Source organism: Salmo trutta, chromosome 2 (genome assembly GCF_901001165.1).
Source record: "Salmo trutta chromosome 2, fSalTru1.1, whole genome shotgun sequence".
Lineage (NCBI taxonomy): Eukaryota > Metazoa > Chordata > Actinopteri > Salmoniformes > Salmonidae > Salmo > Salmo trutta.
The window spans coordinates 43,080,346-43,106,761 of NC_042958.1; positions in this window are offsets into that span (position 1 = coordinate 43,080,346).

A 26,416-nucleotide genomic window follows, 5' to 3' on the forward strand; every position below is an offset into this window, starting at 1 on the left:
GACTGGTAACTGAAACGTTGCAAGATTGAATCCCCGAGCTGACAAGATACAAATCTGTTGTTCTGCCCTGAACAAGGCAGTTAACCCACTGTTCCTAGGCCATCGTTGAAAATAAGAAGTTGTTCTTAACTGACTTGCCTAGTTAAAATAAAAAATAGACTTGCTATTGTTATTTTACAGGTGGTCTTTAATTATTTGTTCGTTTATTTCTTATTTTTGTAGGTATTTTTCTTAAAACTGCATTGTTGGTTAAGGGCTTGTAAGTGAGCAATTCACTGTTGTATTCGGTGCATGTGACAAATACATTTAATTTGATTTATGACTGCTAGGCTGTATGACTACTAGGCTGTAATAGGCTGCATGACTCCTAGGCTGTATGACTACTAGGCTGTATTAGGCTGTATGATTGCTAGGCTGTATTAGGCTGTATGACTGTCAATGCTGCAGACATTTTTTGGTACCCTTCCACAGATCTGTTCCTCGACACAATCCTGTCTCTTAGCTCATAGGACATTCCCCAAAAAATGCAGCCATACCGACCCATTTGTGAACCCACCTATGAATGCATATTTAGATTTTTCCAATTTCGATATGTATTTTTTAAACAGTATATGCCGGGACGGCAGGTAGCCTAGTGGTTAGAGTGTTGGATTAGTAACTGGAAGGTTACAAGATCAAATCCCTGAGCTGACAAGGTAAAAATCTGTTCTTCTGCCCTGAACAAGGCAGTTAACCCACTGTTCCTAGGCTGTCATTAAACTGACTTGCCCAGTTAAATTAAGGTAAATAGCTTTTTGTAATTGGGTGCTGGGTTCAGTTATAGTTTATTACGAGCAGGTTTAATAGAACAAGTGCACGGGCAACAGTGTCACACACACAAATACACACACACACACACCGTAGGCTACAGTATTACTGTATAACTGCAGCTGAAGGCTCAGTTGTTAATCTTATTTGTCACTATGTAAATAATACAATTATTCTCTCTTCCCTCTCTTTTCTCTGCTTCCTATATTTAAGGGTTCAGCAGCTATGTTCGAATAGATTTCTGTCCAGATAAGGGGAGATGGAATTGAAGGACGGAGGGAGGGGGGGATGGAGGAAGTGAGAAAAGGTCTTTCTTCTGCTTGGCTGTTCTGTGGAGCCATCACACACTCTTACCTCGTATCTTGTGGATCTGAAAGCCTGTCATACAGGTTGGCGTTTGCACAAACACAGCAACACACATTGAAAGAGCACTCTGTCCTGTGTGACTGACACAGACACACAATGAACCACCAGTACACTGTCAGGACTTAACGTTCGGACGTTCAGCTTTGATTGTCCTGTCAGTTTCCAAAATAAATGAATGTTAACAGGCACTGACGTAGGAAATGACATGTACATATTGAGTAACTAGACAACTACACAATGGAACACATAGTAAAATCAGACACGTTTGGAACAAGGAAAGAAGCAGGAAAATCCACATTCCTTCGACCAGGATTTCTGAAAAAACTTTTTTGCAAGCCTACTTGGATCAAAAACCTAGACAGACATTTGGGATGATGGTAGTCACAAACAACGCACTGGCCCTGTGGTGAATTCTCATCTAACATATTGTACTGGCCCTGTGGTGAACTCTCATCTAGCATATTGTACTGGCCCTGTGGGGAACTCTCATCTAACATATTGTACTGGCCCTGTGGTGAATTCTCATCTAGCATATTGTACTGGCCCTGTGGGGGAACTCTCATCTAACATATTGTACTGGCCCTGTGGTGAATTCTCATCTAACTAGCGTATTGTGCCAGCCCTGTGGTGAATTCTCCTCTAGCATATTGTACTGGCCCTGTGGTGAATTCTCATCTAACTAGCGTATTGTGCCAGCCCTGTGGTGAATTCTCCTCTAGCATATTGTACCAGCCCTGTGGTGAACTCTCCTCTAGCATATTGTACTGGCCCTGTGGTGAACTCTCATCTAGCATATTGTACTGGCCCTGTGGTGAACTCTCATCTAGCATATTGTACTGGCCCTGTGGTGAATTCTCATCCTGTCTACTGAAAAACCTAATTTAACCTTATTTACATAACCTGTTTGTAGTCCATCTGTGGTAAATTCATTTGATTGGACATGATTTGGAAAGACACACACCTGTCTATATGTCACGTCCTGACCAGTAATAGGGGTTATTTGTATTGTAGTTTGGTCAGGACGTGGCAGGGGGTATTTGTTTTATGTGGTTCGGGGTGGTTGGTTGTTTAGAAGGGTGTTTGATTTATTATTTCCGGGTTTTGGGCTATGTTATGTTTTGTATTTCTATGTTCATTCTAGTATTAGTATTTCTTTGTTTAGGTCATTGGGTGTTGGACTCTCAATTGGAAGCAGGTGTTTCCTAGTTGCCTCTGATTGAGAGTCCTATATATAGGTATGTGTTTGTGTTGGTAGTTTGTGGGAGATTGTGCTAGGTATAGCCTTAATGCCTTACCGGCATGTTATTCGTCATTGTGTTTTGTGTACGTGTTTATTTTGGTTTTCCTTCTTTGCCAATTGAATAAAAGAAGATGAGTGCACATAACCCCGCTGCATTTTGGTCTGACAATGATTTTTCTTTATCATCTGCCGAAGAAGACTGTGACACTATATATGTGACCCATTTCAGGAAACAAAGCGTATGGCGCGCGTCGCTACTTCACAGGAGAGCTGTTTGAACGTAAACTTTTTTATTTATCAAAATGCGTTTTTTTTGCAGAAATGCCTTCTAGAACATGTGAACTTTCATGTCCCTTAATAACAAACTTGTATGCCATCTGTAAATACAAATAAAATTAGGAGCCGAGTTGGTTTAGCCACATAAAAAGACACCAACCTTCCAGCTAGCCATGATTGGCTGAGAAAATGAGTGGGCTGGACATGCCGAGAGATGAGTTTGGATAGGTCTGTGATATAGCACACTTCTGTCTATTTGAGGTCTTCAGTAATCCTGTCTAACACTGCTTTTTAAATATATATTGTGTATTAACACTGCATAAGTGTTGCTCTCCCCTTTCTGGAGGACTGAGTTTTGAAATCAGTGGAATTCAAGTATGATATCTAAGGGGATGGAGAAAACACCTGTCTCCGGATTACATCTTCAAATTAAGGGCAACCATGGCATCTGACAGAAGACACATCCATCCATGAATTACATATACGGATAAGACAGTCTAGCTAAGTACATTTTCAGATATTACACATTTCTAATTTCGACAGAACGAACATGTACCAAAACCTTTCTGCAGCATTGAAGGTCCCCAAGAACACAGTGGCCTCCATCATTCTTAAATGGAAGAAGTTTGGAACCACCAACAGTCTTCCCAGAGCTGGCCGCCTGGCCAAACTGAGCAATCAGGGTAGAAGGTTCATTGACCAAGAACTCAATGGTCACTCTGACAGAGCTTCAGAGTGCCTCTGTGGAGATCGGAGAACTTTCCAGAAGGACAAACATCTCTGCAGCACTCCATCAATCAGGCCTTTATGGTAGAGTGGCCAGATGGAAGCCAGTCATCAGTAAAAGGCACATGACAGCCTGCTTGACGAAAGGCACCTAAAGGAGTCAGTCCATGAGAAACAATATTCTTGGTCTGATGAAAACAAACTCATTGGCCTGAATGAAAAATGTTACGTATGGAGGAAACATGGCACCATATATACAGTGAAGCATTGTTGGTGGTGATGGCAGCATCATGCTGTGGGGATGTTTTTCAAAGGCAGGGACTGGGAGACTAGTGAGAATCGAGGGAAAGATGAACGGAGCAAAGTACAGAGAGATCTTTGATGATAACCTGCTCCAGAGCACTCAGGACCTCAGAATGGGGTGAAGGTTCACCTTATAACAGGACAACGACCCTAAGCACACAGCTAAGAAATCACTCGAGTGTCTATGGGATAAGTCTCCAAATGTCCTTAAGTTGCCTCGCCAGAGCTCGGACTTGAATCCGATCAAACATCTCTGGAGAGACCTGAAAATAGCTGTGCAGTGATGCTCCCCATCCAATCTGAAGGAGCTTGAGAGGATCTGCAGAGAAGAATGGGAGAAACTCCCCAAATACAGGTCTGCCAAGCTTGTAACATCTTACCCAAGACGACTCGAGGCTGTAATCGCTGCCAAAGGTGCTTCAACTAAGTACTGAGTAAAGGGTCTGAATACTTATGTAAATGTAATATTTCAATGTTTTTGTTGGTAGATTGATGAAGAAGAAAAATTGCAATTTAATCCATTTTAGAATTAGGCTGTAACATAACAAAATGTGGGGAAAAAGAAAGGGTTTGAATACTTTAAAGTGTTAAACAAATAAAATATATTTTATATTTGAGATTCTTCAAAGTAGCCACCCTTTGCCGTGATGACAGCTTTGCACACGCTTGGCATTCTCTCAACCATTTTCACTTGGAATGCTTTTCCAACAGTCTTGAATGAGTTCCCACATGTGCTGAGCACTTGTTGGCTGCTTTTCCTTCACTCTGAGGTCCAACTCATCCCAAACCATCTCAATTGTGTTGAGGTCAGGTGATTGTGGAGGCCAGGTCATCTGATGCAGCACTCCATCAATCTCCTTCTTGGTCAAATAGCCATTACACCGCCTGGAGGTGTGTTTTGGGTCATTGTCCTGTTGAAAAACAAATGATAGTCCCACTAAGCGCAATCCAGATGGGATGGCGTATTGCTACAGAATGCTGTGGTAGCCATGCTAGTTTAGTGTGCCTTGAATTCTAAATAAATCACTGACAGTGTCATCAACAAAGCACCATCACACCTCCTCCATGCTTCCCCGTGGCAACCACACATGCGAAGATCATCCGTTCACCTACTCTGTATCTCACAAAGACTCGGCGGTTGGAACCAAAAATATCAAATTTGGACTTATCAGACCAAAGGACAGATTTCCACCGGTCTAATGTCCATTGCTCGTGTTTCTTGGCCCAAGCAAGTCTCTTCTTATTATTGCCGTCCTTTTAGTAGTGGTTTCTTTGCAGCAATTCGACCATGAAGGCCTGATTCACAGTCTCCTCTGAACAGTTGATGTTGAGATGTGTCTGTTACTTGAACTCCGTGAAGCATTTATTTGGGCTGCAATTTCTGAGGCTGGTAACTCTAATGAACTAATCCTCTGCAACAGAGGTAACTCTGGGTCCTCCTTTCCTGTGGCGGTCCTCATGAGTGCCAGTTTCATCATAGCGCTTGATGATTTTTGCGACAGCACACATTTTTCATATTGACTGACCTTCATGTCTTAAAGTAATGATGGACAGTCGTTACTCTTTGTTTTGTTTAGCTGTTCTTGCCATGATATGGACTTGGTCTTCTACCAAATAGGGCTATCTTCTCTATACCACCCTTACCTTGTCACAACACAACTGATTGGCTCAAACGCATTAAGACGGAAAAAAATCCAGAAATTAAGTTTTAATAAGGTATCTGTTAATTGAAATGCATTCCAGGTGACTACCTCATGAATCTAGTTGAGAGACTGCCAAGAGTGTGCAAAGCTGTCATCAAGGCAAAGGGTGGCTACTTTGAAGATTCTCAAATATAAAATATATTTAAAATATATTCATTTTTTTTGGTTACTACATGATTCCATATGTGTTATTTTATAGTGTTGAAACTATTATTCGACAATGTAGAAAATAGTCAAAAATAAAGTAAAACCCATGAATGATTATGTGTGACCAAACTTTTGACTGGTACTGTATATACTACATAGGTTTAATCGTTGTTTTTCTCGACCCACTTCCTGCAATTCGTTCTGACATAGTCAAACACTCCCTACCTCGTCCGTTGGTTGCACCTGTTGTTCTTCCCTGTGCGCAGCTGATGCGCGTCAAGTACCCAAGCATGCATGGCTTGATATGCACCGGTTGAGTGTGTGTAGCTAGCTAAATAGTTTCAATGTCAACAGTACTGCCACAGCAGATTAACACTTACATTTTAGTCATTTAGCAGATGCTCTTATCCAGAGCGACTTACAGTAGTGAATGCATACATTTTATACATTTTTTTCTCCGTACTGGTCCCCCGTGGGAATCGAACCCACAACCCTGGCGTTGCAAACACCCTGCTCTACCAACTGAGCCACATAATTACATCATAATTAATATTGGGTCTGGTTGACTGATAAGCCCAGCAGCAATGACCCCCGACCCCTTATTATCCCTTCTTCTGTCTACATACATGTTGTACAATATCCACAGCCTGCCATACATCATGAGCTAAACCATTATTGCATTATGAAGTTATTATTTAAGAGCATTGAAGATAAATCAGACAAACCCTCCCCCAAAAAAAAAATATTGAGCAGATTTACATCACATCAATGATCATCTGATAGCCTACCCTTTCTGGAGATCATCTGATAGCCTACCCTTTTTGGCGATCATCTGATAGCCTACCCTTTCTGGCGATCATCTGATAGCCTACCCTTTCTGGCGATCATCTGATAGCCTACCCTTTCTGGCGATCATCTGATAGCCTACCCTTTCTGGCGATCATCTGATAGCCTACCCTTTCTGGCGATCATCTGATAGCCTACCCTTTCTGGCGATCATCTGATAGCCTACCCTTTCTGGCGATCATCTGATAGCCTACCCTTTCTGGCAATGTAAATCATGTCTTTAGGAGGCACTCCAAAATGTTTCTCTGCGGAGGCTGAAATGTTTCTCTGCGGAGGCTGTTGGATTTTCAGTATATGAATTATGAAAGCCTGTTTTTTTGTAAGTAGACCTTCTTTCTTTTTGAGCACCTGCCTCCTGAAAGGTCTGTGCACAGCACTGACACACACACACACACACACACACACACACACACACACACACACACACACACACACACACACACACACACACACACACACACACACACACACACACGCGTATGCTTCAAGAAACACAATCCTGTTAGCTATTGGCAGTGAAGGTCTATCTCTGTGCCAGAGTGAAAACACAGCAATCTGTTCATACTGTAAGCAAAACAAGCAAACGGACATGTTAGTGTGTCTGCCAGTATGTAGACTAGCCATGAAGCCTCTACCATTACTACAGTAGAGATGTCTCCATCTATCTTAACTTTATACAGTGTATTTACACTTATGAATCTTGAAATTTCACACTGTTTTCTCTAACTAAATTCAGTTTTGTTTGAGTATTTTGTGCACATGTATCTGCAAGCATATGTTTCAACGTAATAGGTTGTTATCAGTAAATGTCCCATGAGATGCATAATGTTTGATTTGTCTGCTGGTGGAAGGGAGAACCCCAAACTCTGCTAAAACCATTGACAACTGCGTGTCATTTTCAAGGGATTACCTAATAAATGTCACAATTAATTGTTTTTTAATATGATCCCCTCTTGAAGAGCTTTATTCAGAAAAAAAAACATTTAGCTCTGTTACACAGCAAGTAACTGCATACTTTTTATGATCAGTCATTTCAGGTTACGTGATGTTAGCCTATCTGTTCAGCCTGTAGCTATCTAGTAAAGCAAACAACTTGTGAAAGTTAGCTGTTTAGCTATTTAGCTAAATTGACATGATATGTCATTAGCTGTTTAGCTGTTTAGCCAAATTGATGTGATATGTCATTAGCTGTTTAGCTGTTTAGCCAAATTGATGTGATATGTCATTAGCTGTTTAGCTTTTTAGCCAAATTGATGTGATATGTCACTAACTGTTTAGCTTTTTAGCCAAATTGACATGATATGTCATTAGCTATATGTCATTAGCTGTTTAGCTATTTAGCCAAATTGATGTGATATGTCATTAGCTATATGTTATTAGCTGTTTAGCTATTTAGCCAAATTGACGTGATATGTCATTTGCTATATGTCATTAGCTGTTTAGCTATTTAGCCAATTCAACGTAGTCCATCAATCAATGTCTTTCTGTACTGTATATAGTCGCTTTTCAGCACCAATCGTAATTACATTTACATTTACATTTAAGTCATTTAGCAGACGCTCTTATCCAGAGCGACTTACAAATTGGTGCATTCACCTTATGTTATCCAGTGGAACAACCACTTTACAATAGTGCATCTAAATCTTTTAAGGGGGGGGGGGGGTTAGAAGGATTACTTTATCCTATCCTAGGTATTCCTTAAAGATGTGGGGTTTCAGGTGTCTCCGGAAGGTGGTGATTGACTCCGCTGTCCTGGCGTCATGAGGGAGCTTGTTCCACCATTGGGGTGCCAGAGCAGCGAACAGTTTTGACTGGGCTGAGCGGGAACTGTGCTTCCTCAGAGGTAGGGAGGCGAGCAGGCCAGAGGTGGATAATTACAGTGTCTCTTCAGAATGTAATCTCGCTTTCTTTTTTCCAAATTTTTGGGTCTTACAGACTGACTTTAAATTCATAAAATTCAGATGTTTTTTGTCACTGGTTTACACACGTTACCCCATAATGTCGAAATGTTTTACAAATTAAATCAATACGTATTCAACCCCATTGTTATCGCAAGCCTAAATAACTTTAGGAGTAAACATGTGCTTAACAAGTCACAAAATAAGTTGCATGGACTCACTGCGTGCAATAATAGTGTTTAACATGATTTTTTAAAGGACTACCTCATCTCTGTACCCCACACATACGATTATATGTAAAGTCGTTCAGTCGAGCAGTGACTTTCAAACACAGATTCAACCACAAAAACCAGGGAGGTTTTCCAATGCCTCGCAAAGATGGGCACCTATTGGTTGCCAGAGAGGAAGGAAACCACTCAGGGATTTCACCATAAGACCAATGGTGACTTTAAAACAGTTACAAAAGTTTAATGTCTGTGATAGGAGAAAACTGAGGATGGATCAATAACAATACTAACCTAAGTGACATAGTGAAAAGAAGGAAGCCTGTACAGAATACAAATATTCCAAAACATGCAACCTGTTGGCAACAAGGCACTAAAGTAATACTGCAAAAAATGTGACAACATAATTAACTTTTTGTCCTGAACACAAGGTTTTATGTTTGAGGCAAATCAAATTCAACACATTACTGAGTAGAACTCTCCATATTTTCAAGCACAGTGGTGGCTGCATCATGTTAAGGGTATGCTTGTAATCATCAAAGATTGGGGAGTTTTTCAGGATAAACAATGTACGGAATGGAGCTAAGAACAGGCAAAATACTACAGGAAAACCTGGTTCAGTCTGGTCTCCACCAGACACTGGGAGATGAATTCACCTGTCAGCAGGACAATAACCTAAAACTCAAGACCAAATCTACACTGGAGTTGCTGCCCATGAAGACATGGAATGTTCCTGAGTGGCTGAGTTACAGTTTTGATTTAAATCTATGGCAAACACCTGAAAATTGTTGTCTAGCAATGATCAACAACCAATTTGACAGAGCTTGAAGAATTTTGATAAGAATAATGGCCAAATGTTGCACAATCCAGGTGTGGAAAGCTCTCAGAGACTAACAGCCAATTCATGCTTCATCCGAAAATGTGGTCTGAGGCGCCGTATGACGCAATTGCGGAGCCTCCAGAGGCAAGCAGAGGACAGATTTTTTTTAAAGATTTAAAAATATTGGTCACATACACATATTTAGCAGATGTTATTGCGGGTGTAGAGAAATGCGTCTGTTTCTAGCTCCAACAGTGCAGCAATATCTAACAATTCACAACAATACACACATCTAAAAGTAAAATAATGGAATTAAGAAATATCTAAATATTAGGACAAGTAATGCTAGAGTGGCATTGACTAAAATACAGTAGAGTAGAATAAAGTATATACATATGAGATGAGTAAAGTAGTATGTAAACATAATTAAAGTGACTTGTGTGCCATTATTTAAGTGGCCAGTGATTCCATGTCCACGTCTTTTACGCTACTGCTACTCTCTATTCATCATTAATGCATAGTCACTTTAACCATATCTACATGTACATACTACCTCAATCAGCCCGACTAACCGGTGTCTGTATGTAGCATCGCTTCTTTTATAGCCTCGCTACTGTTTATAGCCTCGCTACTGTTATTTTTCACCGTCTTTTTACTGTTGTTTTTATTTCTTTACTTACCTATTATTCACCTAATACCTTTTTTACACTATTGGTTAGAACCTGTAAGTAAGCATTTCACTGTAAGGTCTACACCTGTTGTATTCGGCACACATGACAAATAAACTTTGATTTGATATGTATGTAGGGCAGCAGCCTCTAAGGTCCACGTTTGAGTAATCGGGTGGAAGCCGGCTAGTGATGGCTATTTAACAGACTGATGGCCTTGAGATAGAAGCTGTTTTTCAGTCTCTTGGTCCCAGCTTTGATGCAACTGTTCTGACCTCACCTTCTGGATGATAGCGGGGTGAACAGGCCATGGCTCGTGTGGTCTATGTCGTTGATGATCATTTTGGCCTTCCTGTGAGATCGGGTGCTGTAGGTGTCCTGGAGGTCAGACAGTGTGCCCCTGGTGATGCGTTGGGCAGACCGCACCACCCTCTGGAGAGCCCTGTGTTTGCAGCTTGTGCAATTGCCATACCAGGCGGTGATACAGCCCAACAGGATGTTCTCAATTGTGCATCTGTAAAAGTTTCTGAGGGTCTTAGGGACCAAGCCGAATTTCTTCAGCATCCTGAGGCTGAAGAGGCGCTATTGCACCTTCTTCACCACACTACTCCACCAGGGCCCTCACCTCCTCCCTGTAGGCTGTCTCATCATTGTTGGTAATCAAGCCTACTACTGTTGTGTCATCTGCAAACTTGATGATTGAATTGGAGGCATGCGTGGACACGCAGTCATGGGTGAACAGGGAGTACAGGAGGGGGCTGAGCATGCACCCTTGTGGGGCCCCTGTGTTGAGGATCATTCAAGTGGAGGTGTTGTGTCCTACCTTCCCCGCCTGGGGCGGCCCGTTAGGAAGTCCAGGACCCAGTTGCACAGGGTGAGGTTCAGACTCAGGGCCAAAGCTTAAGGAACTACACTGGACTTTTTACAAACTGGAGTGGCCCGCTCCCAAGGACTGTGGGCTCTCGTTCTCCATGGCTGATGTAAGATATTTAAGCGTGTTAACCCTCACAAGGCTGCTGGACCAGATGACATCCCTAGCCGCGTTCTCAGAGCATGGGCAGACCAGCTGGCTGGAGTGTTTACGGACGTATTCAATATCTCCCTATCACAGTCTGCTGTCCCCTCTTGCTTTTTATTTTATTTCAAATTGAACATATATTTAACTAGGCAACTCAGTTAAGAACAAGTTCTTATTTACAATGATGGCCTACCACGGCCAAACCCGGATGATGCTGGGCCAATTGCGTGCCGCCCTATGAGACTCCCAATCACGGACGGATGTGATACAGCCTGGATGCTTCAAGATGTCCACCGTTGTTCCTGTACCCAAGAAAGCAAAGGTAACTGAAATAAATGACTATCACCCCGTAGCACGCACTTCTGTCATCATGAAGTACTTTGAGAGGCTAGTTTGGATTGTATCACCTCTACCTTACCTGACACCCTAGAACGTAAAAATACTTTTCATTGACTATAGATCAGCCTTCAACACCATAACATCCTCCAAGCTCATCATTAATCATACACCCCCGCCATTCTCCTTCCCGCAGAGTTATTTAATCTGCGCAATGAACTGAGAACCCAGCTGGCTGTATCGTCGGGGACAGTATATCTCAAGAGAGCCATGATTCTGTGAAACAGAGTATATTACAGTCCCTGATGTCTCTCTGGAAGGAGATCCTCACCCTGAGCTCATCTATTTTATTGTCCAGAGACTGGACATTATCAAGTTATATACTCGGAAGTGGTGGATGATGTGCCCGTCTCCTGAGTCAGACTTGAAGTCCTATCCGAATACCTCTTCTCCACTGGCGGTGACTTGGAGCAGCCTCTGGGAGAAGTGTATATGCCCTGGGGAGTACACTACAATGGATCCAATTCGGGAAAGTAATATTCCTGGTCGTAATGCTGTATGTAACAACACAAAAAACATTATTGCTTACTAATGTACAGTGCCTTGCAAAAGTATTCACCCACTTGGCGTTTTTCCTATTTTTTGCATTACAACATGTAATTTAAATTGATTTTTATTTGGATTTCATGTAATGGAAATACACCAAATAGTCCAAATTGGTGAAGTGAAATAAAAAAAATACTTGTTTCAAAAAATTCAAAAAAATAAAAACTGAAAAGTGGTGCATGCATATTTATTCACCCCCTTTGCTATGAAGCCCCTAAATAAAATCTGGTGCATCCAATTACCTTCAGAAATCACATAATTAGTTAAATAAAGTCCACCTGTGTGCAATCAAAGTGTCACATGATCTGTCACATGATCTCAGTATATATACACCTGTTCTGTAAGGCCCCAGAGTCTGCAACACCACTAAGCAAGGGGCACCACCATGAAGATCAAGGAGCTCTCCAAACAGGTCAGGGACAAAATTGTGGAGAAGTACAGATCAGGGTTGGGTTATAAAAAAATTGAACATCCCACAGAGCACCATTAATTCCATTATTAAAAAATTGAAAGAATATGGCACCACAACAAACCTGCCGCCCACCAAGATTCACAGACCAGGCAAGGAGGGCATTAATCAGAGAGGCAACAAAGAGACCAAAGATAACCCTGAAGTATCTGCAAAGCTCCACAGTGGAGATTGGAGTATCTATCCATAGGACCACTTTAAGCCATACACTCCACAGAGCTGGGCTTTACGAAAGAGTGGCCAGAAAAAAGTCATTGCTTAAAGAAATAAATAAGCAAACATGTTTGTTATTTGCCAAAAGGCATGTGGGAGAATCCCCAAACATATGGAAGAAGGTACTCTGGTCAGATTGAGCTTTTTGGCCATCAAGGAAAACACTATGTCTGGCGCAAACCCAACAGCTCTCATCACCCTGAGTACACAATCCCCACAGTGAAGCATGCTGGTGGCAGCATCATGCTGTGGGGATGTTTTTCATCGGCAGGGACTGGGAAACTAGTCAGAATTTAAGGAATGATGGATGGCGCTAAAATCAGGGAAATTCTTGAGGGAAACCTGTTTCAGTCTTCCAGAGATTTGAGTTTGGGACGGAGGTTCACCTTCCAGCAGGACAATGACCCTAAGCATACTGCTAAAGCAACACTCGAGTGGTTTAGTCAGAGCCCAGACCTCACTCCAATTGAGAATCTGGGGTATGACTTAAAGATTGCTGTACACCAGCGGAACCCATCCAACTTGAAGGAGCTGGAGCAGTTTTGCCTTGAAGAATGGGCAAAAATTCCAGTGGCTAGATGTGCCAAGCTTATAGACACATACCCCAAGAGTCTTGCAGCTGTAATTGCTACAAAAGGTGGCTCTACAAAGTATTGACTTTGGGGGGGTGAATAGTTATTTAATTCTTAGTGCTGGGCGTCGCGTCAGCGGGACATCGGTCGACAATTTCCGGTGAAATTGGAGGGCGCACAATTCAAATAAATAATCCTAAAAATGATGGATATTAAACATCAAGGTACATACACGTGTCTTATATCGGTTGAAAGATTAAATTCTTGTTAATCTAACTGCATTGTCTGATTTACAATAGGCTTCACAGCGAAAGCATGCCATGCGATTGTTTGAGGATGGTGCCCCACATTAACATATTTTTCAACCAGCACAGGCTTCATAAAATCACAAATAGCGATTAAATGCTCACTTACTTTTTGAAAATCTTCCTCTGATTTGCAATCCAAAGGGTCCCAGCTACAACATGCATGGTCGTTTTGTTAGATAAAATCCTTCTTTATATCCCAAAAAGTCTGTTTAGTTGGCGCCATTGATTTGAGTTCAACATGCAGACAAATTAATCCAAAAAGCTACCGCTAAATTTTGTTAAAACAAGTCAAACTACATTTCTATTTAATCCTCAGTTATCCTAAAATGTAATTAAACTAAAATATTTCCTAAGGAAAGAAGTATGTTCAATAGAATATTCAAATTTGCAATTTTCCTAGCACGCACACAGACTGATTTCCAACTGTGACTCCCAGTACCAAAACACAAAATTCTTCCTCGTTTTGGAAGAAACAAGCCTGAAACCTTGAACAAAGACTTTTGACATCTAGTGGAAGCCATAGGAATTGCAATCTGGGAGCTGGAATTGCGTAGGACCCATAGCTTTCCATTGTAAGAGAATGGGATCTCAAAAAAATAATTTCTGGTTAGTTTTTCTTTGGATTTTCTCCTACCATATCAATTGTGTTATAGTCTCATACATTATGTTAACATTTCTCCAAACTTCAAAGTGTTTTCAAAGTGTTTTCTATCCAATGGTACCAATTATATGCATATCATTCTCTAACATAGTCAACAACACGCCCACTGCTAGCTAGCTAACCCTACCAGCTAGCTGTATCATTTTTAGTCAATAAGATTTTTGCAACGTTAGCTTAACCTGTTGGGGATAGGGGGCAGTATTTGCACGGCCGGATAAAAAACGTACCCGATTTAATCTGGTTACTACTCCTGCCCAGTAACTAGAATATGCATATAATTAGTAGATTTGGATAGAAAACACTCTACAGTTTCTAAAACTGTTTGAATGGTGTCTGAGTATAACAGAACTCATATGGCAGGCAAAAACCTGAGAAGATTCCAAACAGGAAGCGCTCTCTCTGACTTTTTCTTGGCCTTCTTGATCATCTCTATCCAAAACAGGGGATGTCTGGCATAACGTGACATTTTCTAATGCTCCCGAAGGCGCCAGAACGATGAATGGTGACTTTGCAGGCCATGGCTGAAAAACAGTAGCGCATTTGGATAGTGGTCGATCTGAGAACAATGAGACTGGGGCGCGTGCACGAGCCGACACCATGTTTTTATTTTTTCGTCTTTGAACGAAAACAGGGTTTCCCGGTCGGAATATTATCGCTTTTTTACGAGAAAAATCGCATAAAAATTGATTTTAAACAGCGTTTGACATGCTTCGAAGTACGGTAATGGAATATTTTGAATTTCTTTGCCACGAAACGCACCGGGCGCGTCACCCTTCTTTACCCTTCGGATAGTGTCTTGAACGCACGAACAAAACGCCGCTATTTGGATATAACTATGGATTATTTGGAACCAAACCAACATTTGTTATTGAAGTAGAAGACCTGGGAGTGCATTCTGACGAAGAACAGCAAAGGTAATCCAATTTTTCTAATAGTAAATTTGAGTTTGGTGAGTACCACACTTGGTGGGTGTCAAAATAGCTAGCCTGTGATGGCCTGGCTATCTACTCAGAATATTGCAAAATGTGCTTTCACCGAAAAGCTATTTTAATATCGGACACCGCGATTGCATAAAGGAGTTCTGTATCTATAATTCTTAAAATAATTGTTATGTTTTTTGTGAACTTTTATCGTGAGTAATTTAGTAAATTCACCGGAAGTGTTCGGTGGGAATGCTAGTCACATGCTAGTCACATGCTAATGTAAAAAGCTGTTTTTTGATATAAATATGAACTTGATTGAACAAAACATGCATGTATTGTATAACATAATGTCCTAGGAGTGTCATCTGATGAAGATCATAAAAGGTTAGTGCTGCATTTAGCTGTGGTTTGGGTTTATGTGACATTATATGCTAGCTTGAAAAATGGGTGTCTGATTATTTCTGGCTGGGTACTCTGCTGACATAATCTAATGTTTTGCTTTCGTTGTAAAGCCTTTTTGAAATCGGACAGTGTGGTTAGATTAATGAGAGTCTTGTCTTTAAAATGGTGTAAAATAGTCATATGTTTGAGAAATTGAAGTAATAGCATTTCTAAGGTATTTGAATATCGTGCCACGGGATTCCACTGGCTGTTGAGTAGGTGGGACGCAACCGTTAAAGTTTAACTTTCTGAACATTTGAGATGTGTAGTCCACTTGTGTAGCTAGCAGGACTGACTTTGTGTTAGCTAGCCAACGTTTAATTACTTCTGCGTTATGAACTAGACATGGACACGAATGATCCATTGGTAGCTTGTTGTTACCAAGTATTGGTGCTAACCGTGTGTTACAGGATGCTAGCATGCTAGTTAGCTACGGCGTCATAGGACACGGTGCACTAGGTGGGTTTTCACGGAAGAATACTGTACCAAGTTATCTAGCGGAAAAAACTAAGTTTGAGCCTATTCCTGGAAACATGGAACCATTGTAGTTTACATCAATTTTAATTTCTAGTGGTAGCTAGAAAAGTTATATTTTAGTGTTTTAGTGTTTCAGTGAATTGTTAGTGAGGGAGGCCCTGCTCTCTCGCTTCCCCAGTTGTTTAGTTAATTTTTCATGCCAATCTCCTTTGCATTAGCGTAGCCTCTCCTGTAGCCTATCAACTATGTGTCGGTCTATCCCTGTTCTCTCCTCTCTGCACAGGCCATACAAACGCTTCACATCGCGTGGCCGCTGCCACTCTAACCTGGTGGTCCCAGCGCGCACGACCCACGTGGAGTTCCAGGTCTCCGGCAGCCTCTGGAACTGCCGTTCTGCGGCCAACAAGGCAGAGTTCATCTCAGCCTATGCTACCCTCCAGTCCCTCGACTTCTTGGTGCTGACGGAAACATGGATTACCACAGAAAACACTGCTCCTGCTACTGCTCTCTCCTCTTCTGACCTCGTGTTCTCGCACACCCCGAGAGCATCTGGTCAGCGGGGTGGTGGTACTGGAATCCTCATCTCTCCCAAGTGGACATTCTCTCTTTCTCCCCTGACCCATCTGTCTATCTCCTCCTTTGAATTCCATGCTGTCACAATCACTAGCCCATTCAAGCTTAACATCCTTACCATTTATCGCCCTCCAGGTTCCCATGGAATGTTCATCAATGAGCTTGACACCTTGTAAGTTCCTTTCCTGAGGATGGCTCACCCCTCACAGTTCTGGGTGACTTTAACCTCCCTACGTCTACCTTTGACTCATTTTTCTCTGCCTCCTTCTTTCCACTCCTCTCCTCTTTTGACCTCACCCTCTCAACATCCCCCCCTACTCACAAGGCAGGCAATACGCTTGACCTCATCTTCACTAGATGCTGTTCTTCTACTAATCTCACTGCAACTCCCCTCCAAGCCTCCGATCACTACCTTGTATCCTTTTCCCTCTCGCTCTCCTCCAACACTACTCACTCTGCCCCTACTCAGATGGTATTGTGCCGTCGCAACCTTCGCTCTCTCTCTCCTGCTACTCTCTCCTCTTCCATCCTATCATCTCTTCCCTCTGCTCAATCCTTCTCCAACCAATCTCCTGATTCTGCCTCCTCAACCCACCTCTCGTCCCTTTCTGCATCCTTTGACTCTCTATGTCCCCTATCCTCCCAACCGGCTCGGTCCTCCCCTCCTGCTCCGTGGCTTGACGACTCATTGCGAGCTCACAGAACAGGGCTCCAGGCAGCCGAGTGGAAATGGAGGAAAACTAGCCTCCCTGCGGACCTGGCATCTTTTCACCACTTTCTACCACTCTAACTTCCAAGCATCTGCCTCTAACCCTAGGAAGCTCTTTGCCACCTTCTCCTCCCTCCTGAATCCTCCTCCCCCTCCCACCTCCTCCCTCTCTGCGGATGACTTCGTCAACCATTTTGAAAAGAAGGTCGACGACATCCGATCCTCGCTTGTTAAGTCAAACGACACCGCAGGTCCTGCTCACATTGCCCTACCCTATGCTTTGTCCTCTTTCTCCCCTCTCTCTCCAGATGAAATCTTGCGTCTTGTGACGGCCGGCCGGCCGCCCAACAACCTGCCCGCTTGACCCTATCCCCTCCTCTCTTCTCCAGACCATTTCTGGAGACCTTCTCCCTTACCTCACCTCGCTCATCAACTCATCCTTGACCGCTGGCTACGTCCCTTCCGTCTTCAAGAGAGCGAGAGTTGCACCCCTTCTCAAAAAACCTACACTCGATCCCTCCAATATCATCAACTACAGACCAGTATCCCTTCTTTCTTTTCTCTCCAAAACTCTTGAACGTGCCGTCCTTGGCCAGCTCTCCTGCTATCTCTCTCAGAATGACCTTCTCGATCCAAATCAGTCAGGTTTCAAGGCTGGTCATTCAACTGAGACTGCTCTTCTCTGTGTCACGGAGGCTCTCCGCACTGCTAAAGCTAACTCTCTCTCCTCTGCTCTCATCCTTCTAGACCTATCTGCTGCCTTTGATACTGTGAACCATCAGATCCTCCTCTCCACCCTCTCCGAGTTGGGTATCTCCGGCGCGGCTCACTCTTGGATTGCGTCCTAGCTGACAGGTCGCTCCTAACAGGTGATGTGGCGAGAATCCGTCTCCACACCACGTGCTCTCACCACTGGTGTCCCCCAGGGCTCAGTTCTAGGTCCTCTCCTATTCTCGCTATACACCAAGTCACTTGGCTCTGTCATATCCTCACATGGTCTCTCCTATCATTGCTATGCAGACGACACACAATTAATCTTCTCCTTTCCCCCTTCTGATAACCAGGTGGTGAATCGCATCTCTGCATGTCTGGCAGACATATCAGTGTGGATAACGGATCACCACCTCAAGCTGAACCTCGGCAAGACGGAGCTGCCCTTCCTCCCGGGGAAGGACTGCCCTTTCCCTTATCTCGCCATCACGGTGGATAACTCCATTGTGTCCTCCTCCCAGAGTGCTAAGAGCCTCGGCGTGACCCTGGACAACACCCTGTCGTTCTCCGCTAACATCAAGGCGGTGACCCGATCCTGTAGGTTCATGCTATACAACATTCGCAGAGTACGACCCTGCCTTACACAGGAAGCGCCGCAGGTCCTAATCCAGGCACTTGTCATCTCCCGTCTGGATTACTGCAACTCCCTGTTGGCGGGGCTCCCTGCCTGTGCCATTAAACCCCTACAACTCATCCAGAACGCCGCAGCCCGTCTGGTGTTCAACCTTCCCAAGTTCTCTCACATCACCCCGCTCCTCCGCACACTCCACTGGCTTCCAGTTGAAGCTCGCATCTGCTACAAGACCATGGTGCTTGCCTACGGAGCTGTGAGGGGAACGGCACCTCCAAAACCTTCAGGCTCTGATCAGGCCCGACACCCAAACAAGGGCACTGCGTTCATCCACCTCTGGCCTGCTGGCCCCCCTACCGCTTCGGAAGCACAGTTCCCGCTCAGCCCAGTCAAAACTGTTCGCTGCTCTGGCACCCCAATGGTGGAACAAGCTCCCTCACGACGCCAGGACAGCGGAGTCAATCAACACCTTCCGTAGACACCTGAAAACCCACCTCTTTAAGGAATACCTGGAATAGGATATAGTAATCCTTCTAACCCCCCCCCCCAAAAAAAAGATATAGATGTACTATTGTAAAGTGGTTGTTCCACTGGATATCATAAGGTGAATGCACCAATTTGTAAGTCATTCTGGATAAGAGCGTCTGCTAAATGACGTAAATGTAAATGTATCCTGGCTTCTGGGCCTGAGTAACAGGCAGTTTACTTTGGGCACGTCAGTCAGGCGGAAATTCTGAAAAAAGGACCCTAGCCCTAATAACTCAAGTTTTCTGTTTTTTGTCTTATTTCTTGTTTGTTTCACAATAAAAAATATCTTGCATCTTCCAAGTGGTAGGCATGTTGTGCAAATCAAATCACACAAACCCCCCCAAAATCCATTTTAATTCCAGGTTGTAAGGTAACAAAATAGGAAAAATGCAAAGGGGGGTGAAAACTTCCTTGAAAACTTCCCATTTTATATCACTGAAAAACCAGATTAAATGGTGCCTAATATTGAAAGACAGAAGTGTACTCCAGTAGTGTTTTGTGTTGACAATTGCCCCCCGACCTGGTCTGATCAGTGCTGTAGTAACCAAGCCTAATCTAGTCTGATCAGTACTGTAGTAACCTAGTCTAGTCTGATCAGTACTGTAGTAACCTAGTCTAATTACATTTTACATTTTAGTCATTTAGCAGATGCTCTTATTCAGAGCAACTTACAGTAGTGAGTGCATACATTTCTTTTCATGCACTTTTTTTATTTTTTATTTTTTTGTACTGGCCCCCCGTGGGAATCAAACCCACAACCCTGGCGTTGCACACACCATGCTGGCATTGCAAACACCATGCTCTATCAACTGAACCACAGGGAAGTGCTGTAGTAAGCTAGTCTAACCTAGTCTAGTCTGATCAGTACTGTAGTAACCTAGTCTAACCTAGTCTAGTCTGATCAGCACTGTAGTAACCTAGCCTAGTCACGTCTAGTCTGATCAGTACTGTAGTAACCTAACCTAGTCTAGTCTGATCAGTGCAGTAGTAACCTAACCTAGTCTAGTCTGATCAGTGCTGTAGTAACCTAGTCTATCCTAGTATCGTGACTTTACTTTCATTAATCTGAAGATTGTTATGTATCTAATCAACTAACTATGTTTAATTGCTACCCGATTAAATTAATCATGTAACAATTAACTCATTAGAATTTGGGGCACCACGAGAGTTGCTCTTTAAGGAGTCAACATCTCCCGAATTAAACTCTAAATGTCTTTACCTATCACGTCCATAAACAGTCAATTTATTAATCATAACCTCGTATCATATCATCATTCTGAACAGTCGCAGCCTCCTAACATCTGCAAAATCCCGACATTTTACTTATGATTCAGTACTACACAACTGAATTAATTATTTATTTACTAGCTAACTAAATGGTAATACAGGATAAACATACACACGTAAAACATTAAAAACAGGTCCCTAGTGGACTGACACACTATGGCAGCTTGTTACAAAAGAGATGGGGAGGGAGAGGCAGATAGGGACAGAGACCTAAAACTTTGGTACATTTAGAAACAACTCTCACAGTAATCATATACTTTGCACATGAACTGCCGCCCTCTTTGAGTAAGACATTATGAACGTATCTACATAAAGTGTCTTGGTTGTTTGTTTATTTTTGTCAGAAACCAGGCCTCCTGGGAAAAGGTGTTGGTCCTTTTCGCGGCACGCTTGTAAGGCTCTGATTGTCCAAAAAGGGGACCCCCACCCGTCTTCTACTGTTTTTCTCTTCTGCTGTCGTCCGGTATCCGGTGACTTGTCATGTAGTCCTGAACAGAACTCCAGAGTTCAAACCACTTTAAATGTGAGCTGCAGCTCAACGTCTCTCTGGTCTAATATGTTCATTCTTAACAGATAATTTTATACAGTTTGTTAGAAAAGGGCATTTCCATCAGGCTGACATGCTCTCTGACCTCACTCAGGGGTGTGACTTGTCACTGTGCAAAGTTATGTACAATTATTATCTCTTATGGCTCCTAAAATCATATCCCTTTCTTAACAAAAACACTTTCATAATTTTTTCAGATTTCATGCACAACGCATCGGATGGACACTTCACACAGAGTTAGTATACTTTCCAAGTTACAGTATTTCCTTTGTAACATTTTTATTGACAACACAAAATTACAACAAACAACGACATTCAGTGTACTTTAAGGTCGACTCTGACCATTCCCCACGTTCTATGTTAGAAATAATGTTCCAGTATTCGCTTTAGAACGCTTTAGAGTTTCAGTGGGAAAATGTCTTTGAAACAAAGGCACATTCCTGTGGTAAACATTAGAGAGGGAGATAGCTGAATGTTCTGTCCTTGATTTACAAACAAGGCGTGAGCTGTCAACCCCCCACCAGTTCCCTTCTCCCCCCCTCTGCGAGTGAGAGAGGGTCCTGTTGAATATATTTATTGCAAAGCTGATTTGACCTATTTGGATCCTCACAGGACAGTCATGACACTAGTCTAGTCTTATCAGTGCTGTAGTATCTCCGTCTAACCTAGTCTAGCCTGATAAGTACTCTAGTAACCTAACCTAGTCTAGCCTGATCAGTGCTGTAGTAACCTAGTCTAACCTAGTCTAGCCTGATCAGTCCTGTAGCATCCTAGTCTAACCTTGTCTAGCCTGATAAGTACTGTAGTAACCTAACCTAGTCTAGCCTGATCAGTGCTGTAGTAACCTAGTCTAACCTAGTCTAGTCTGATCAGTGCTGTAGTAACCTAACCTAGTCTAGCCTGATCAGCGCTGTAGTAACCTAATCTAGTCTGATCAGTGCTGTAGTAACCTAGTATAACCTAGTCTAGCCTGATCAGTGCTGTAGTATCCTAGTCTAACCTAGTCTAGCCTGATCAGTGCTGTAGTATCCTAGTCTAACCTAGTCTAGCCTGATCAGTCCTGTAGCATCCTAGTCTAACCTAGTCTAGCCTGATAAGTACTGTAGTAACCTAACCTAGTCTAGCCTGATCAGTGCTGTAGTAACCTAGTCTAACCTAGTCTAGTCTGATCAGTGCTGTAGTAACCTAACCTAGTCTAGCCTGATCAGCGCTGTAGTAACCTAATCTAGTCTGATCAGTGCTGTAGTAACCTAGTATAACCTAGTCTAGCCTGATCAGTGCTGTAGTATCCTAGTCTAACCTAGTCTAGCCTGATCAGTGCTGTAGTATCCTAGTCTAACCTAGTCTAGTCTGATCAGTGCTGTAGTAACCTAACCTAGTCTAGCCTGATCAGTGCTGTAGTAACCTAGTCTATTCTAGTCTGGTCAGTACTGTAGTAACCTAGTCTAACCTAGGCTAGTTTAGGATTGTATCACCTCAATCTTACCTGACACCCTAGACCCCCATCAATTTGCATACTGCCCCAGTAAATCCACAGATGATGCAATCAACATTGCACTGCACACTGCCCTATCCCATCTGGACAAGGGGAATACCTATGTCAGAATGCTGTTCATTGACTAGCTCAGCTATCAACATGATAGTACCCTCCAAACTCGTCATTAAGCTTGGGGCCCTGGGTCTGAACCACACCCTGTGCAACTGGGTCCTGGACTTCTTGACAGGCCGCCCCCAGGTGGTGAAGGTAGGAAACAACATCTCCACTTCGCTGATCCTCAACACAGAGGCCCCACAAGGGTGTGTGCTCAGCCCCCTCGGATACTCCCTCTTCATCCATGGCTGCGTGGCCACGCACATCTCCAACTCAATCATCAAGTTTGCAGTTGACACAACAGTAGCCTGATTACCAGCAATGACAAGACTGTCTACAGGGAGGAGGTGAGGGCCCTGGCGGAGTGGTACCAGGAAAATAACCTCAACATCAACTAAACGAGGGAGCTGATGGTGGAGTTCAGGAGACAACAGAGACAGCACGCCCCTATCCAAGTTGACGGGACCGCAGTGGAGAAGGTGAAAAGCTCCAAGTTTCTTGGCATACACATCACTGACGATCTGAAATGGTCCACCCACACAGACAGTGTGGTGACGACGGCTTCAGGAGGCTGAAGAAATGTTGCTTGGTCCCTAAGATCCTCACAAACTTTTACAGCTACACAATTGAGAGCATCTTGTCGGGCTGTATCACCACCTGGTACAGCAACTGCACTGCCCGCAACCACAGGGCTCTCCAGAGGGTGGTGAGGTCTGCCTAACGTTTCACCGAGGGCACACTGCCCGTCCTCCAGGACAACTACAGCACCCGATGTCACAGGAAGGTCAAAAAGATTATCAAAGATATCAACCACCTGAGCCATGGCTTGTTCACCCCGCTATCATCCAGAAGACGAGGTCAACAGAGGTCAATCAAAGCAGGGACCGAGAGACTGAAAAACAGCTTCTGTCTCAAGTCCATCACACTGTTAAATAGCCATCACAAGCCGGCTTCCATCCGATTACTCAAACGTGCATCTTTGAGGCTGCTGCCCTATATACATAGACTTCACTGGCCACTTTAAACGCTAGTCACTTTAATAATGCTTACATACTGCTTTACTCGTTTCACATACAGTACCAGTCAAGAGTTTGGACACACCTACTCATTCAAGGGTTTTCTTTATTTTTACTATTTTCTACATTGTAGAATAATAGTGAAGACATGGAATCATGTAGTAACCAAGAAAAGTATTCATTTTGTTTTGAGATTCTTTGAGATTCTTCAAAGTAGCCGCCCTTTGCCTTGATGACAGCTTTGCACACTCTTGGCATGGAGCAGCTGTCTGAACCCAGTAGGACGTGTCAGAGGAGACGAGGCATTCTTTAAAGAGGAGAATGGATGATCAGTACCAGTCCCAGGAAGAAGAAGGGGGGGATGAATGAAAGAGAGCAGGTGCAACGTCGTCGCATATCCTTCCCGTTGACGGAAAGAGTGAAAGGAGGACTGGAGAAGAACGGAGGAAAGAGAGAAATGCATGCAGAATACAGACCAACAGCTTGAGGAGAATGTCTGTGTCCCAAATGGCACCCTATTCCCTACGTAGTGCAATACTTTTGGTCCCAGGCCAATAGGGCTCCAGAGGACTCTTGTCAAAACCAGTGCACTATGTAGGAGATATGGTGCAGTTGGGGAAAGTAACAAATTAATGAATCATCTATTCAGCACACATCACAGTGTTCCTTACCATGTGCCCTTTCCTTTCAGGTCGAGCAGGGATCTGACAGAGCGTGTGCGTGTTTGTGTGTGTGTGTGTGTGTGTATGCGTGTGTGTGTGATCTGACAGAGCGTGTGTGTGATCTGACAGTGTGTACGTATGTATGTGTGTGTGTGTGTGTGTGTGTGTGTGTGTGTGTGTGTGTGTGTGTGTGTGTGTGTGTGTGTGTGTGTGTGTGTGTGTGTGTGTGTGTGTGTGTGTGTGTGTGTGTGTGTGTGTGTGTGTGTGTGTGTGTGTGTGTGTGTGTGTGTGTGTGTGTGTGTGTGTGCGTGTGCATATGTGTGCGTGAGTGTATCTGTCAAGTCAAATGTGCTGTCAAGTTTTCCGAGGTGCTTGGAATACCCAGCCGGAAAATCAGGTGTGTGTCCCAAATTGCATCCTTTTTCCCTACACAGCACATAAGCTTGGACCAGAGTCCTATGGGCCATGGGCAAAAGTAGTGTACTACATAGGGAATAGTCTGAAGAAGGAACACCTGGTCTGAAGGGGGAACACCTGGTCTGAAGGAGGAATACCTGGAGGAACACCTGGTCTGAAAGAGAAACACCTGGTCTGAAGGAGGAACACCTGGTCTGAAGGAAGAACACCTGGTCTGAAGGAGGAACACCTGGTCTGAAGGAAGAACACCTGGTCTGAAGGAGGAACACCTGGTCTGAAGGAGGAACACCTGGTCTGAAGGAGGAACACCTGATGCTGAGATTATACTCACTATGAGGACATGTACGCACACACACAAAGACACATAGACTCACACACAGAGAGGGGGAGGAGAGAGACAAACACACCTCTGCTGTAAATTATGCACTCAAAGAAAACCACCGCCATGAGTCAGACTTAAGAATTGAGCTCAAACAGTTTTCAGATGAATATATAGATAACTCCCAAGATTATGGAAACACTTGAGTAAATGAGGGATACAAAGTATATTCAAAACAGGTGCTTCCACACAAGTGTGGTTCCTCAGTTAATTAAGCAATAAACATCCCATCATGCTTAGGGTTATAAATGAAAATCCATTATTTTGACTGGCATGGCTTTGCCCCCAGAACAACAATGCCCCCATCCACAGGGTACGAGTGGTCACTGAAATGTTTTGAAGGACATGAAAACGATGTAAACCATATGCCATGGCCGTCTCGGTCGTTAGATCTCAACCTAATTGAACCCTTGTGGGAGATTCTGGAGCGCCGCCTCAGACAGCGTTTTCCACCACCAACAACAAAACACCAAATTATGGAATTTCTTATGGAAGAATGGTGTTCCATTCCTCCAATAGCGATCCAGACACTGAGAGAATATATGCCAAGGTGCATAGAAGCTATTCTGGCTTAGATGTTCTTCTGGCTCGTGGTGGCCCCACGCACCTATTAAGAGTCTTTATGTTGGTGTTTCATGTATTTTGGCAGTTTCCTGTATTTTGACAGATCACTCATATTGTTTGATTTTAAAAGGGGGATTGGTAAAACATACATAAATAATACCCAACCAGAGAAAACATTTCATATTCACTCATACTAGGAGGAGGTAGCTAGAGAGAGACTAAGAGGGGAGAGAGTGTGAGAGAGAGAGAGATAGAGGGGGGAGAGAGCGAGAGAGAAGAGGGGAGAGAGAGAGTGAGTGAGAGGAGGGAACGAGAGAGTTGGAAGAGAGAGAGAGGAGGGAACGAGAGAGTTGGAGGAGAGAGCGAGCTACTTAGCTATCTATGCACAGCATACATCATTTAATGACAGACCACTGCTTTGATCTAAACTCGTTTAATGACAGGCACCACAGCTTTGATCTAAAGTCATTTCTATGCTCCACTTTATTTGTGTCATATTTCATGAAGATCAATATTCTCTCTCTCTCTCTCTCTCTCTCTCTTTCTCTCTCTCGCTTTCTCTCTTTCTCTCTTTCTCTCTCTCTTTCTTTCTTTATTGGCATGGGAAACAAATGTTAACATTGCCAAAGCAAGTTTTTTGGCAATTTTAACCTCAAACCTATTGTTTGTGTACATGTATTTTATAATGTCATATGTTTTTACCCCAACACCACTTCCCATAGGTTTGTATAGCTGACCATCATGCCAAATTGA